General features: G+C 44.4%; 1 protein-coding gene across 11 annotated transcripts in view; it reads right to left on the bottom strand.

Annotated features, from left to right (window-relative positions):
* The window catches only part of SEMA4B (semaphorin 4B), a 91,398-nt gene that overhangs the window by 52,622 nt on the left and 24,651 nt on the right, over positions 1 to 14,125 (bottom strand). For 7 of the 11 annotated variants that reach the window (XM_067029913.1, XM_067029915.1, XM_067029923.1 and 4 more), the window contains one exon: positions 5,517 to 5,672. The exons of 2 other annotated variants lie outside the window; for them this stretch is intronic. The gene's annotated coding sequence lies outside the window, so the exon portion shown is untranslated. Of the gene's footprint in view, positions 1 to 1,157; positions 1,267 to 5,516; positions 5,673 to 8,492; positions 8,509 to 14,125 lie in introns of those variants that run through there. 2 more of the 11 variants (XM_067029914.1, XM_067029917.1) reach the window with 2 other exon arrangements.

The following is a 14,125-nucleotide window of genomic DNA, read 5'->3' as shown; positions in this document are numbered from 1 at the left end:
ATGTGCAAGAGACATTTCATTTAACCCTCACAACAAACCCAAGGCATGTACTATTATCATCTACATACTACAGATTATGAAATGGAGGCACATGGAGATAAAGTGACCTGTGCAAGGTCACACAGTATAAGGAAGTGAAAACAGTATGGGCTTTGGAATCAATGAATCCCAGCCCTATTTGCCTCTATGGCCTTCGGCAAGGCATTTAAAAATTTCCAAGCCTGTCATCTTATTCTGATCTCAGAGGACTGCAGTGCCGATTAAATGAATTTGAGATATGCACAGCCTCTGGCGCATGGCTCTCCATCCAGACAAGTCTTTCTGTCCTCCTCCCCACTTCCCATAGCTCTGTGACCTTGGCATGTTACCACCACTGAGCCTCAGTTTCCTCATCAAAGAAGTAGGTACAATGACATTATGCAATAGGGCTGTTGAAATCCTGATGCTCTCCTGAGAGGCATGCCTCATCTTTTGAAAAGGCCCCATTCCTGAGACCATTCAAGGAAGGTGCCATTTTACAAAATTGCCATCTTTGCTTTCTATCAAAATAAACAAAGAAGCACAAATAGAAAAACCAGTCTTAGAGCCATTCCCCATCTGAGACAAAAAGCCAGTATTACGCACACTGCTGGGCTTAGGATGTTTTCTCAGAAGGAAAAACAGAAGTGACAGCTCAAGTCATAACATGGCTACCAGGATTCTCTCTAGTTCCACACCCTGGGACAGAGGACACCACCCACAGCAGCGGCAACAAGATGGACAGTTGTAGGCTCATGCATAGTACCAGGGAGGATCCACCAGGGATTTCAGCCAAAAACAAGACAAAACACTAAACTCCTTTTCCTATAAATCAGCCAATACTTTTCAAGTTCTTGTTATCAGTAAATGCTTCTTACCCCCAATAACAGGGAATATACATGAAAACATAGGTACCACCACTGTTGTAGATACACATCAGGGTGGTGGTCCCAGCTCTTCCCAAGGGCCAAGCCTGTTTCTCTCAATCATCTTTTGGGGGATAAACTGCTCTTTCTCTGGTCCAACTCAGCCATTCATGTAAGGGCTGCCAATCAGTCTACATCACTGCCCCTGGTCACAGTGATTGGTCCAGGAGAAGGGTATGTGATATAGAAAAACAAGGCTATCAGAGCTTTTACCAGGATTTCAAAGTTGGAGCTGGAGAGGAAAATCCTGTTCCTCTTGGACTGGTAAGCTCGAAGGATATAAATCCGGACCAATGACAGCGATTTTCTGGATGCAGAAAGCCTGTTTGCAAAAAACAGGGGATGAAGACCTCAAAGAGAGAAGCCATGATGAGTAGCAGGGTGTCCTGACATGATAATCTCAGATTCCTGTTGTCCCTAAGGCAGGCTCAACTTTTCCTGCCCATCTGTTGGTAGTGTGTTTCAATGAGCCAATAAGTTCCTTCCCATACCTTGTGAGTTAAGAGCCCTGCCTAACCCAGCCACCAAGCATTGTGTGCTAATAAACACAGCAATTCAGTAGGAGAGATGTCACAGGCAGGACTTGATGACTTGCCAAGTGAAAGTTTTAGGCAATCTGGGCTGTGAAGGCAGAGACAAACAATATTACCTGATTCACTCAAATCAACAAACATTTACTGAGCCCCTACTTATGCCAGGGACAGTATTAGGTATTCAGGATATAACAGTGAATGGGATAGACTAAGTACTTTTCCTCACTTTGCAGTAATCAGAAGGGACTTCCTGGAGCTGGGAAGGTTGGAGGAAGTCAGTGAGGGATGGTAAAATCTGGCCAGGCAGAGAGTGAGGGGGAGAAAAGCATGAATAAAGATAAGGAGGCATAAGACTCTTGTCCATGAAGGCGCATTGTCTTGTATCTCCATGATGCCTGGCTACAGCGGGCACTCAGTACATTTTGTTTTTTGTTTTTTTGTTTGTTTGTTTTAATAAATTTATTTATTTTTGGCTGCGTCGGGTCTTAGTTGTGGCACACGGGGTCTTTGTTGAGGCATGCAGGATCTTTTCAGGCTTCTCTCTAGTTGTGGCATGCGGGCTTTCTCTCTCTAGTTGTGGTGCACAGGCTCCAGAGTGCGTGGGCTCTGTAGTTGTGTCATGCAGGCCTAGTTGCCCCATGGCACGTGGGATCTTAGTTCCCCGACCAGAGATTGAACTCGCGTCCCCTGCATTGGAAGCCAGATTCTTTACCACTGGACCACCAGGGAAGTCTCTGTTTTTGTTTTTAATATTTATTTATTTATTTGGCTGTGCCAGGTCTTAGTTGCGGCACGTGGGATCTTTTTTTTTTTTTTTTTGAGTTGCGGCATGCGGGATCTAGTTCCCTGACCAGGGGTGGAACCCCGGTCCCCTGCATTGGGAGCGCGGAGTCTTAACTGCTGGACCACCAGGGAAGTTCCTCAATACATGTTTATTGCATGGTATGCATAAGTGAATGAATACGTGAGTGAAGTAAAGTGCAAGTCATTTGGGGGAAGAGCAGGTCATTCAGCTTGGCAGGAGAAGAGCTACTTTTAGAGAAGGCAATGTTGAGGAAGGCGGATTAAAGCCAGACCGCAGAGGACCTTGCTGAAAAGTGTGGACTTGGCCTGGGCCACACCACATAGTCCCAATTCTGGCAGGGCTCATAGGAGCTGGCCGGGCAGGACAGTGAATCTCACAGGCCCCGTGTGGCCCCCACCTCTGTTGTGGTTGTCACACCCATGCTCTCTCAGCCTCGCCAGCCAGGCTCTGCCCAACACCCTAACCAGCACCCCAGCTACCCAAGGTCATGCCCCAGACACCACCGCCCTTCTGGCTCCTAGGTGAAGCTGCCAGCACACCACTCCTGCCCAGTCTGTAATTTAAACATGACCTCCTCCCAGCCTGACTGCTTGTCGCCTTCTGCACACCAGATGTACCCGCTGAAGGAGCTGCCCAAAGAAGAGAAGAGGTCTGGTGTCCATTGAGCCCCTGACCTGGGCTACAGGGAGGGGCTTGAAGTCCCAGCTAGGCTGAGCCTGGGCACAGCTGGGGTCACCATAGTCGGCTCCTGAGCTCAGAACAAGTGAGACCATGCCCCCTCGTGGCCAGGAGACAGCCAGCACCTTGGTCTTCCCGGACTACGACATATTTACACCTTTACCTTACTTTAGGGAAGTTTTTAAAAAGGAAATACTTTTCTGAAAAGCTGAGAACACAAATCACATAAATTAGGTTGATATCTCAAGGAAACTCATAGTCAGACTTCTAGAAAAAGCTATTTCAGGTTTTCTAAAGCAAAAGCAAATTTTTCTGACTCTTGTACATTTATCTGCTGAAGCAGGAGGATGGGATGTCTGAAAATGGTTGTTTTAGGTATTTTCCAGTTCTATGAAGAGTTTTCCCACGTTAACATGTTCCGTGAGGTTATGGAACATGCCTTCCACTTCTTTTGTGATTCTCACAGCCCTGTCAGGGCAAGTGGATACCTCATCCATAAAATAAACTGTTAGAGTAAAGAGCTCCTCTCTACTCATTTCTCAGCTTTGAAAACTCAGCTTTTCACCAGCATAGTGTTTGTCTGCAATGGGGGCAAACCTCTGAGCATTGGTGATATTAACTCATTTACAAGCATTTTTGTCTACAATACGTAATGCCCTGTATTAGGTGCTCATTGTTATTGCTGGCGGTAGTGTTTGTGGAGGAGGAGGATGGAGATTGAAAAAAAAAAACTACAAGACAGATCCTGATCTCAGGGGCTGTATCCACCTTAGACAGGATATACACACATGACACAACTTGCAAACAATCACAAATTAACAGCAGGGTATAAACTAAACATACATGTGCTGAGAGCAGTAATCAGAGTGGGTGGAAGGCTGATGGCAGGACACTTGCTGGAAATATGGTCTGAGAGGAGTCTCAAAGAATGCCAGGCCCGAAGACTGAGGCCTTCTGGGGCTGAATATTTGTCAAGAAGGAGGTCAGCATCTACACAACTTTGAAGATACAACCATTATGCCTCCAAGGCATGGTGGCTTACCTGGCACCTCCTCTCACTGTTCCACCCTTGCCAAAGACCCCACACTCCTTCCCACCCTCCTGCTCCTATCATTGGGCTGCCACATGGTCAAACATGAACCACTACCAGGGATACCTGGCCCACATGTATACATGTGGGCCACATGCCTCTAGAGGCCCACATGCCTCTAGCCAACCCAAGGCTATTCCTGGGGGCATCAGAGTACCCCTTGCCAGTACAGCCTCGGTGAGGTTCTACTGATTATGCCTTTGTCCTGCCTCCGTCTTAGAAGGGAGCCAACCAAATTTTTTGGATCCCCAGAGTCAGGAAGTCTCCCAATCCCAGAAGCCATGTATTCTCACTCTCATGGCAGCGAACACTTGGGCGGGACTGATGCAGGCCTAAACATGGATGGGGCTGTAGTACACTACAGGTGGTAGCCATGCACTCTGACTGTGAATAGCCTGGAAGTTTGTTCCAGTCATTGGGTTCAGTATAGAGGTCAGGGGTTATGAAATGCAATACATGAAGTGGTGTAGCTTGAGGGCAGGAGTCAACTGTTTTAACCACATCTCAGACCAGGAAGGTCATTAGTGAGGAATGTTGGGTGCGAGGATTGAGAGATTCCACTGGGTCTGTCCATTCTTCACTGGTAATTTTTCAAAAGACAAAGAGAATGCTAATTGATTCATTTTAGTAGGGTACAGAATTGCCACACAGTTTGAAAATCCTCAGGAACTAGAAAGTTGCTCAGTGAATAAGAAATTCATATAAAGACAATCAGATGAATCAAATAGTTGAAGACATCAGGTCAAGAAAGCCCATGGCAGTCATCTTATCACCCCAAGTTCCAACTTTTTAGGATCATCTCTACATTGGATTCCACCAGGCCTCTTAACCACTCAGGATGCAGCCCCCTCTCATGACCGTAAGGATTGTATATTACCCTAGGCAGTTGCCCACCCACTGCTTTTGGAACAGCTTGTGGCCCTTTCTCTGGGAGGGATTTTGCTGTCATTGATGACCTCAGCATTTGGACCTGTACCCGTTTGGATTTGGCTAGTCCCTGAATGACCCAGTTAGACTCTGTGATCTGGCTTCTGAACAGAACAACTTTGCTCCTGGGCTCAGGGTAGGGGGCAGGGCATCATTTGGGATATTTTTGACTCTAGGTAACAGAAACCCTACTCAAGCTGGTTTAATCAGTGAGGACATTTATTGTGTCATTTAATAGGAAGTCCCACGAGAGGGTGGTTTCCAGGTAAGCTGATACAGCATCTCAGTGAGGACATAAAGACCCCAGTTCATGTGTTCCTTTGTTCACTCCTTCCCTGACATAGGAGATTGTGCCATTTTACTCTTCATGCATGAGAGTCCCTGCTTCCTCACAGCCCTACTAACAGAATGTATTGTCAAACATTTGGATTTTTGCCAATCTGATAGGTGAAAAGTGGTATAACAGTGCTATTTCAATTTTAATTGCTCTTACTATGAGTGAAGTTGAGCATTTTTTCCTATGCTTAAGGCTTACTTACTTGTTTTTCCTTTTCTGTGAACTTTGTCTTCACATACTTTGCTCACTTTCCATTTGGGTCGTTGACCTTGGACACAGGGTTTTTTCCATCTCTCTGCTCTGGCCTTTTTAGTGCTTGCTTCCTGCTCAGGCTGGAACCAAGATGGCAGCAGCAGTTCTAGACATTGAGATGTTCAGAAATTAGGTTTGTCACTTTCTGTTTGTAGCTAACCCTGTTCCACCTCCCAACCCCCTTCTCCCTTTCCTGTTTCTTCTGTTTTTGTTTGTTTTTCTGGTCTCGCTGTGCAGCTTGCAGGATCTTAGTTCCCTGACCAGGGATCGAACCCGGGCCCCCTGCAGTGGAAGCACCAAGTCCTAACCACTGCACCGCCAGGGAATTCCCATCCTGTTTCTTCTTTGGACAAGAAGAGCTAGAAACTGACTTTCCCAGTTTGCTTTGCAGTGAGGAGCAGCCATGCGACACAGTCCTGCCTAATGAGATGAAAGTGGGAGAGTACGAGGGAATTTCTGCGAAAGATTTGGTTAGAAAAAGCACAGGTGTCACTGGCATAGCCCCTTTCTTCCTGCCTTAACATGGACAGAATGGCTGGAGTGGCAGTCTTCTTGACACTATAAATGAAAGACAAAGACAGTCACAGAGACGCTGATCCTACTATTATTGGAGCCACCAAACCAACACCAGGAACCACCTACCTCCAGACTTTGTACACAGCTCATTAAATATCTTCACTCTTAAACTATTATTTGTCAGGGTGTGGGCGGAGGGGGGTGTGTTCTCTTACTTGCTGATGAACACATTCCTAACTGGTACACTGTGGCTTTCTCTTAGGAGGGAGAAAACTTCCCAGAAGTCACCCTTCCCCTTTCCCTGGACTTCCCCTCAGAACATTGGTCAGACTGGGTCACATGTCCTTTCCTGAACCAATCACCTCAAGGGGCATAGGATTCCCCTTAGGCCAATGGGGTCACTCCTGGGGTGGGGGCAACGTTCGCTGAGGCATCTGGATACAGCGAAGAGAGGTGGAAACCAGAGGCAGGAGGATGGTGGCATTTTTAGAAAGGAAGGGGTGAGAAATGGCTGCTGGGTGGACAGGCAGTAGGGTCTCCTGCAGTGAGTGAAAGAGTGGCCTCAGCTCGGGGCTGCGTCTGGGGGAGTGACTTGTGTCTCATCTGCATGGACCCGCTGCCCAGTCACACTGCTCTAGGGCATTGCCAGGCTCTACCTGAGTGCAGAGGTTTGCGACCTGTCTCACCTGTTAGGCAGCAAAGTCCTGTAAACTACGAATGCATAGCTACATGAGCTACATATACCTCTCTCAATGAGGTCAAAGAAGTGGTTGTATTTCCTTAAAACAAAAACAAATTTTCCTTAATAAATGAATAGATTATACCATTTTATAAACTCCATGAGGGCAGGGGTGTATCTTTCTTGGTTTCTGCTGTACCCCAATACCTAGTAATTGATTAAAAATGCTGAACAGGACAGAGGCTTTTTTTTTGGCTGCACCTCACAACATGCACCCCCTGCAGTGGAAGCTCAGAGTCTTAACCACTGGACCCCCAGGGAAGTCCCCAGAGCTTTTCAACATAGACCTTGACATCAATCAGTCCACTGATTTGGGGGCTCTGATAATTCAATCTGCTACTGTCTGACTGATTTATAGTGGTATCTACCCTGTACTTCTCCCTCTCCACTACAAGACTACAACAAGAAGTCTATTTGGAGACCTGCTGAACCCAAGGATATGTGCATCTAGCATTTCAAGCCAAGGGTGCTGTGGAGCTGAGGCTGGTGAACCCATTCTGGCTCCCAGGAATCATTGCTTCCTTTTCTGGGGCTTCCCAAATCACCCCTTTATTCCTGCTCAGCCCTCTGACTCAATGTTTGAAGTCTCCACTTTCTTTCCTTTTAATATCGGGAATGGCCTTTTGACCCTCTCCAACCTTCCAGCTCATTTTCTGTTGTAATATCTCAAAAACCACAGGCAGTGACTCAGAGTCCCATTTCCCAAGGGCAGGGATATAATGAGTCCAGGCCAAAGAACATTATTTCAAGGAGCCAGGAGCTCATTTACAAACTCTCTAACCCATCTTGGGCTAGCTAAGAGCTAGTTCCTCCCCAACGATACTCACTCACACACACACTTCTCCTCCAGGTCTGAAAGGTAAAGGCCCCATTGCCTGATGAGTTCCCACCTTCCAGCATTCCGCCCCCAGCATCTAGCAGCAGGCCTGCTCTTTCTTTCATCTCCTTGCTCTGAAGAGAACTAAAAGCTCCTTTTCATTGTTCTCCCTGGCAGTATTCTATTACAGTTGTTTATTTCCTCTATTATAAAAAGTAATATAAACTCATTTAAGAAAATATAGAAAATCCAGCTAAGTAGGAACGAGTAAGGAAAAATAACGTACTGCCCCCTTTGCCTAAGGTCAAGCACAGTCACTGAAGGCACTGAAATCAGTGCCAGAAACTAACACAACATTGTAAATCAACTATACTCCAATAAAAATTTTTAAAAAACTCCCAGTCACACCCTTAAAAACAAAACATTTCAGTGCCTTATGGAAGCTATTCCGACAGGTCTCCCTTATCCTTATATGCCTTCTTTTTACAATGTCCTTTTAAATCTAAGCTCTAATGATGAACAGTTTGTATACCCTCCTACAATACAATTCTAGAATCATTGTGAATGTGAACAAATATTTAATCCACAGCACCCCCCAGCACAAGGGATGTTTTCTCCAGGAACAGGTGACCATGTAGAACATGGCATGACCAGGTAGGGATGCTGTGATAAGGCCATTCCTGGCAGCAGCTTATATAAGCCCAGAAAAGGTGTAAGATGTGCCCCTCATTATTACAGTCATGCTCTTTGGGGAGGAGGGGGTAGAAGTGGAGACAAAGGGGTAGGCTTTCACTATAACTTTATATACTTTACAAAAAACTACGAAAAAGAATGATTTTTGCAGAGATTATTACCTTAGTGTCTTCATCTCTGGAAATGTTCTGTGGTGAACATATGTTGCTTTGGTAATCACAGAAATATAACACATGTGTTATGGGCTGAATAGTGTCCCTCAAATCTGTATGTTGAAGTCCTAACCCCCCATACCTGTCTGTATTTGGAGACAGGGCTTTTAAAGAGGTAACTAAGTGAAAATGAGGTCATTAGGGTGAGCCCTAATCCAATATGACTGGTGTCCTTATAAGAAGAGATTAGGACACAGATGCTCATAGAGGGAAGCCCAGGGAGAAAATGGCCATCTGCAAACCCAGAAGCCTCAGGGGGAGCCAACCCTGTCAACAACTCGATCTTGGTCTTCTAGCCTCCAGAACCGTAAGAAAATAAATTTCTGTTGTTTAAGCCACCCAGTCTCTGGTACTTTGTTATGGCAATACTAGCAAACGAATATACTGTGTAATTATAAAGAGAGAGAAGGCAATAAAACAAGCTCTTGGCTTTTCACATTTTCACACTGAAGGTTATCGTGGGTCATGAGAAATGCACAGGTTCAGGAATGAATTTTTTTTTTTTTTTTTTTTTTTTGGCTGTGCTGCACAGCATGTGGGATCGTATTTCCTCGACTAGGGATCAAACCCGTGCCCCCTGCAGTAGAAGCACAGAGTCTTAACCACTGGACTTCCAGGAAAGTCCCTCCTTTGAACTTTTCAAAGCGGATTTAATCTTCAGTGTGGGATGCAGGTAGCCACGCCCTTTCCTTCCCTGGAATGCACTGCAGTGTGAGATGATGTCTCCCAAGTTTTCGCTCCAGGTAGGTTCAGATCCCACTGGGACCACCTAAAGGGCAAGACCGTTTAGGCTCTCTTATCGTCAGTTCCCACTCTGTAAAGCAGAGAGAATAAGAGCAGGCAGCCTTTTTCTTTAAGTCCTAAGGGAGATGAGACACGTAATGGTGACAGCACAGCACAGCAGTTAGGAGACCAGATCCCCAGCCCACACTTGCTGAGCTTGGTGGTTCAGGTCGTGGCTTAGCCACCTTCCTCCTGGGTGGCCCTGGGCAAAGTGCTTCTGCCCTCTGTAAAATGAGGATTACAAAAGCATGATGATGGGGACTACGTGCATTAATGTATCTAAAGTACATATATTGAGAATTAGTATATCTAAACTACTCTGTCTAGTAGAGTAGCCATCAGCCACCTGCACCCACGGAGCACTTGAAATGTGGCTCCTTCAAACTACGATGTGCCGTAAGTGTAAATTCACGTCGGATTTTGAAGACTTAATAAGAAGAGAGAGTGTGAAACATCTCACGGATAATTAATATTTTGCATCTTTTAGATTAAATAGAATATGTTTTACAGTTAATTTCACTTTTAAAAAAACTTTTTAAAATACAGAGCAGTTACTAATTTTCCCCCTGGGTATCGCCCATGTGTACATTAGGTATACATATTACTAACTTCTGTTTGTATTTCTTACTTATTTATTTATTTATGGTTGCATCAGGTCTCAGTTGCGGCAGGCAGGCTCCTTAGTTACGGCTCGCTGGCTCCTTAGTTGCGGCATGTGAACTCTTAGTTGCAGCATGCATGTGGGATCTAGTTCCCTGACCAGGGATTGAACAAGGGCCCCCCTGCATTGGGAGCATGAAGTCTTATCCAGCGCCACCAGGGAAGTCCCCTGTTTGTACTTCTTAAACAGTAAATAAAATAAAATGCAGCTACTAGAATATTTTAAATTATATATGTGGCTGGCACTGTATGCTTATTAGACAGCTGGCTTAGAGCAGGGCCTGCCTGGCATGTAGCAGGAGTAACTGAAGCTACTATCAGTGTTTAGCATCTGGCACTTGGTAAGCACTTATCAAGTGGCAGTTTTTGTTCTGAAGACTGCTCAGGGGCCCTCTCCTGCCTCTGCTTTGGAGATCTATGCCTGGAAATGCATTGTCTGTTTCCCTGCAGGATTTTGTCATATTCACCCATTGGGAGACCTCCCGGTCTTTCCTTTAATCTTCACCACCCCCAAGACCTCTCCAGGGATGTCTACACACATGGGCGCGCGCAAACACACACACACACACACACACACACACGCACGCACGCACGCACGCACGCACTCAGGTGTAGACTTTCTCCATGTCCAGTCCTCCATCACCTCCTGTCACCCCCACAACTGTGGTTCCCAAGCACCTCTGCATCCTGCACTGAGTTCACCTGGCCTGGGTTTGGGGATCCCTTTTTGCCATCATCATTCTCTGCTTTCTCCTCAGGCCCTGCACTTCTGAGGCTTGATCTGTGATGCTCAGACAGATGGAACGTTGCCAGCAGGGGCTGTTAGTAGGCTGCCAAGAGGCTGCCCAGAGCAGCTTTTACTCTGACAAATTCACTCCTGGGGCCCCCAGGTCTACCCACATCCTGGCAGCTGGTGGAGAGAAGATGGAGTCTCAGCTGTGGACTTGGACGACTCAGTTTCTCAGGAGGCCACTGTATACACCAGATGCCACGTTTTCAATGCATTTATCAGGGCGAGAACAGTTTTTGTTTTGGAAAATATCTGGATCAGCCACTTTAGTTGAGGAAGGGGAGGTGCCAGGGCATGGTTAAACACATGAGTGCACACACACACTCTTTACAGGGGTCGTTAACAAGAACTTGGGGAAAGGGACCCCCAAAAGAGAGAAGACAGGGGGGAAGGTCAGGAAAATGAAAAGGGGCCAGAACAAAATAGCAGGAGCCTCAGCCTGGGAGGTACGTGTCTAGTGAGAAATTCCCAGTGGCAGGGACACAGTGGCAGTGGGAAGGGACTTTTTAAAAATATTGTGGTAAAATACACATAACATAAAATTTACCATCTTAACCATTTCTAGGTGTATATCCTCCTTGTTTTGTAACCACCACCACCATCCATCTCCAGAATTCTTTTCATCTTCCCAAACCAAAACTCTGTAACCATTAAACAATAACTTTCCATTCCCCCAGCCCCCCGCAACTACCATTCTATTTCCTGTCTATGAATTTGACTACTCTAGGTACACCATATAAGTGGAAACATACTGTATTATGTTTGGCTTATTTCACTTAGCATAATGTCCTCAAGGTTAATCCATGTTGTAGCATGTGTCAGAATTTTCTTTCTTTTTAAGGCTGAATAACATTCCATTGTAATGTATAACCACATTTTGTTTATCCATTCACCCATTAGTAGACACTTGGGTTGCTTCCATCTTCTGGCTGTTGTGATTAATGCTGCCATGAACATGGGTATATAAACATCTCTTTCAAACCCTGCTTTCAATTCTTTTAGGTATCCATCTAGAAGCAGAATTGCTGGGTCATATGGTAATTCTATTTTTAGTTTTTGAGGAACTGCCATGCTATTTTCTACAGTGCCTGTACCATTTTACATTCTCACCAACAGTGCATAAAAGTTCCAATTTCTGAAAAGACAACCTATAGAATGGGAGAAAATATTTGCAAATGATATGACTGATAAGGGTTAATATCAAAAAATATATAAACAGCTCGTACAACTCAACATAAAAAAAAAAAACAACCCGATTGAAAAATGGGTGGAAGACCCGAATAGACATTTTTCCGAAGAAGACATACATATGACCAACAGGCACATGAAAAGATGTTCAGCATCGTTAATCATCAGAGAAATGCAAATTAAAACCACAATGAGATATCACCACACACCTGTTAGAATGGATATCTCCATATCAGGATGTGGAAAAAAGAGAATACTCATATGCTGTTGGTGGGAATGTAAAATGGTATAGTTACTGTGGAAAACAGTACAAAGGTTTCTCGAAAAACTAAAAACAGAACTACCATATCACCCAGCAATTCCATTCCTAGGTATATATCCTAAAAAATGAAAACACTAATTTGAAAAAGTACATCACCCCAATGTTCATGGCAGCACTATTTACAATTGCCAAGATATGGAAGCAACCGAGGTGTCCATCAACAGATGAGTGGATAAAGAATGTGTAGTATATATACGATGGAATACTACTCAGCCATAAAGAAGAATGAGAATTTGCCATTTGCAACAACATGGGTGGACCTATGTGATATTACGCTAAGTGAAATAAGTCAGACAGAGAAAGACAAATACTGTATGATATTATTTATATGTGTAATCTAAAAAATAAAACAAACTAGTGAATATAACAAAAAGAAACAGACTCACAGATATAGAGAATAATCTAGTGCTTACCAATGGGAAGTGGGGGGCAAGATAGGGGTAGAGAATTAAGAGGCACAAACTATTATGTATAAAATAAATAAGCTACAAGACTATGGCCAATATTTTGAAATAACTATAAATGGAATGTAACCTTTAAAAATTATGAATCACTGTTGTATACCTGAAACTTATATAATACTGTACATCAACTAATACCTCAATAAACAAAAAAGAGTTCTGGGAATTTCCTGGCAGTCCAGTGGTTAGGGCTTGGCGCTTTCACTGCTGTGGCCCAGGTTCATCCCTGGTCAGGAGCTAAGATATTGCAAGCCACGCGGTGCACCCAAAAGAAGAAAAAAAGAGTTCCAATTTCTCTACATCCTCACCCACATTTTTTTTCTTCTTTTTTTAATAGTAGCCATCCTAATGTGTGTTAAGTGGTATTAATTTGCATTTTCTGAGTGATTAGAGATGTTGATCAACTTTTTTTTTTTTTTTGTGGTACGCAGGCCTCTCACTGTTGTAGCCTCTCCCGTTGCAGAGCACAGGCTCCGGACGCACAGGCTCAGCGGCCATGGCTCACGGGCCCAGCTGCTCTGCGGCATGTGGGATCTTCCCGGACCGGGGCACGAACCCATGTCCCCTGCATTGGCAGGCGGACTCTCAACCACCGCGCCACCAGGGAAGCCCTGGGAGGTGGATTCTTAACCACTGTGTCACCAGGGAAGTCCCATCTTTGCCCATTTTTTAATCAGATGTTTGTTTTTCTGTTGTTGAGTTATTTATATTCTTTGGTTATTAACCCCATATCAGATCTACAATTTCTAAATATTTTCTTCCATTCTGTGGGTTGCCTTTTCATTCTGTTGATTGTTCCCTTTAATGCACAGAAGTCTTTAATTTTGATGTCATCCAACTTGTCTATTTTTAATTTTGTTGCCTGTCATATCCAAGAAATCATTACCAAATCCAATGTCATGGAGCTTACCCCTTGTTTCATTCTAAGAGTTTTATAGTTTTGTTTTTTTTTTCTCGTATCCCCGCCCCCCAGACTCCGAGTTTTATAGTTTTTGCTCTTATGTTTAGGTCTCTGATCCATTTTGACTTAGTTTTTGTATATGGTGGTAGGTAAGGGTCCAACCTTTCGTTTGCATGTGGACATCTAGTTTTCCCAGCCCCAACTGTTGAAAACACGGTCCTTTCCCTATTGATTGGTCTTGGCACACTTGTTGAAGATCACTTTACTATAAACAGGAGGGTTTATTTCTGAGTTATTTCTTTGGCCTGTATGTTTGTCATTATGCTAGTAGCATGCTGTTTTGATTACTGTAGATTTACAGTAAGTTTTGATATCAGAAAGTGTGAGGCCTCCAACTTTGTTCTTCTTTTTCAAGATTATTTTGGCTATTTGGGGCCTCTTGAGATTTCATATGAATTTTAGATGGATTTTTCCATT

Source organism: Kogia breviceps, chromosome 3, assembly GCF_026419965.1.
Source record: "Kogia breviceps isolate mKogBre1 chromosome 3, mKogBre1 haplotype 1, whole genome shotgun sequence".
In the NCBI taxonomy this organism is placed as follows: domain Eukaryota; kingdom Metazoa; phylum Chordata; class Mammalia; order Artiodactyla; family Physeteridae; genus Kogia; species Kogia breviceps.
This window is presented reverse-complemented; position numbering and strand designations above follow the sequence as displayed.